The sequence below is a fragment of the Mirounga leonina genome, unplaced genomic scaffold (genome assembly GCF_011800145.1).
Source record: "Mirounga leonina isolate KUSES-001 unplaced genomic scaffold, KU_Mleo_1.0 Mir_173, whole genome shotgun sequence".
Taxonomy (NCBI): domain Eukaryota; kingdom Metazoa; phylum Chordata; class Mammalia; order Carnivora; family Phocidae; genus Mirounga; species Mirounga leonina.
Genome location: NW_023270447.1, coordinates 727,736 through 729,696, shown reverse-complemented (window position 1 = coordinate 729,696; position 1,961 = coordinate 727,736). Strand labels below are relative to the sequence as shown.

The following is a 1,961-nucleotide window of genomic DNA, read 5'->3' as shown; positions in this document are numbered from 1 at the left end:
TGATTTCTTTTCATTGCTATCTTCTCATCTGTAAAATAGGCAGGATGATGTCTATCTTACAGGTTAGGATAGATTTATCATATAATAGCGCAGATTAAGTAAGATATCATATGAAAGTACCAGCCACTGTGATGACATGTCTTCCTAGATCAATACTATGCCCCTAATACTATCTTGCTTAATAATAATTGTTATGATTAGGCATAATGTATTCAAAGCAATACATTATTTACTCATTATAAATTTTTAACTGTATTATAAGTATTTATTATGTTGTATTTAAAATAATGTGGTTATTATTATCTTAACCAGCTAAATTGATCTGGTGAACTGGAGTGCAGTCTATGAAAAAGGAATCCAGAAAACTTAACCTCAGATAGGGACGCAACTAAGGATGCATCCTCTTTCTTCTCTGGGTTATTTGGTCCTGGGAGGGCTTGCGGCTAACAGCAAGATCTGCATTCCTGTGTTCACAAGAAGGGACAGACATTCCTTGCATCCTCTATACTGCCCTTTGTTCCAGCTTCACGGCAAACGCCATTGCCCCACAATAAAATGGGGCCAAGGACACAAAAATATCCCCTCATCGGAGACGCATCGCGTGGAAAACCTCGACAGACTAATTTGCAATTACTCCACTTCTGCCTGGAAGGCAGGTCGGACCGGGTTTTGCTCTCCCTGGTGCTACCCGGTGTCCCCGCGCCGGGGACTCCAGTGCTAGTGTTTCTCTTCCACATGTCAAGGGAAAAGAGAAGGGCGGGGCGGGGCGGGGGGGTGTCTCCGGATTTATCATCTTTGCGCTCTTGCTTCTAGCACCACACCCACAAGCTGGTCCAAGAGAAAGAGACAGCAGGAAAGCCACGTTACCAGGTTTTCGACAACGAATTCTAAAGCAGACACCAAAGGGCATTTCATTTATTAACATTTTGGATAAAATGAAACGCTAATGTACCCAATCAGCCTGGGCACCCGAAGCCCGCCATTCCTAAGCTTCCCAGACCGGCAGGGTAAAGCACGAAACACTCGCCACCGTGCTGCCCCGAAGCCTCCCACAAGGTGGAAAGTTGCAGAAGCGGAGCCGGGAGGGGCGCGAGCCCACCCCGGAGCCCGGGCCGGAGGAGGGCGCTTCCTCCAGGAAGTGACGCGAGCTCAATCCCAGCCTGGCTCTCCCCAAACAAAAGGGATCCTGGGGCCCCGGGAGGAGCCTAAATGACATTGGAGAAGCCCCTCCTCCAGCCGGCGCGGACTGGTGCCGGGGCTGAGGAAGCGAGGTGGCGATTGGCCCTGGTGAATGCCATTGCGCCCGCCTGGCGGTTGAGGGGCGGGGCCTCGGGGGCTGTGGATGGAGCGGGCGGCGGAGGCGGCGGGGAGCGCAGCCCGGAGCGCCGGGAAAAGGTAGGAGCCGCCTGGGCTGGGGCTTGGCGGTGGCCGGGGGGCCGGGTTCTCGAGAGAAAAGCAAGGGTAGGACCACCGGTGTCCTCCCACCACCGTCCCAACTGCCGCTTGCGCCCATCCCCTGAGGGGGCGGGGCCGTCTCCTCCGCCTCAAGGTATTCCCCGAGGAGGCGGCTCCTCATCCTCCGAGGGTCCTCGCAACTACTTACTGTCCCGCGTCAATCCCAGCTCCGCAAAGGGGCTTCCCTCCTGACACCCCTCGTTCAAGGGCCCCGCTCGCCCAGCGCCGCAACCTTCGGGAGGGCGCACAGGTTCCCATTCTCTAGGCTGCCGCCCCCACCCCCATTTTGTACCCCCGGGAGGCCAGACCCCCCTCCCTACACTTGTCCCTGCTCTCTAGAGTGGGACCAGAGCTGGTTTCACCCGTAAGATAAAAATCAGTGTTTTCCAAAAAAGATGGGTGAAGCAGAAATCAAGACCCGACCTAGACAGCCTGCTCCGCAGAAGAAGCGGCCTTCCCCGACTTCAGCTCTTCCCATCCCCCACTCTCTGATGCTCAGGCTTCCT

The 1,961-nt window shown here is 54.5% G+C and overlaps 1 protein-coding gene across 1 annotated transcript in view; it reads left to right on the top strand.

The window, feature by feature from the left end:
- The first annotated feature begins 1,331 nt into the window (after positions 1-1,331).
- Positions 1,332-1,961, top strand: part of CTTNBP2NL (CTTNBP2 N-terminal like) — a 52,140-nt gene continuing 51,510 nt past the window's right edge. Inside the window, exon 1 of the mRNA XM_035017750.1 lies at positions 1,332-1,395. The gene's annotated coding sequence lies outside the window, so the exon portion shown is untranslated. The remainder of the gene's footprint in view (positions 1,396-1,961) is intronic.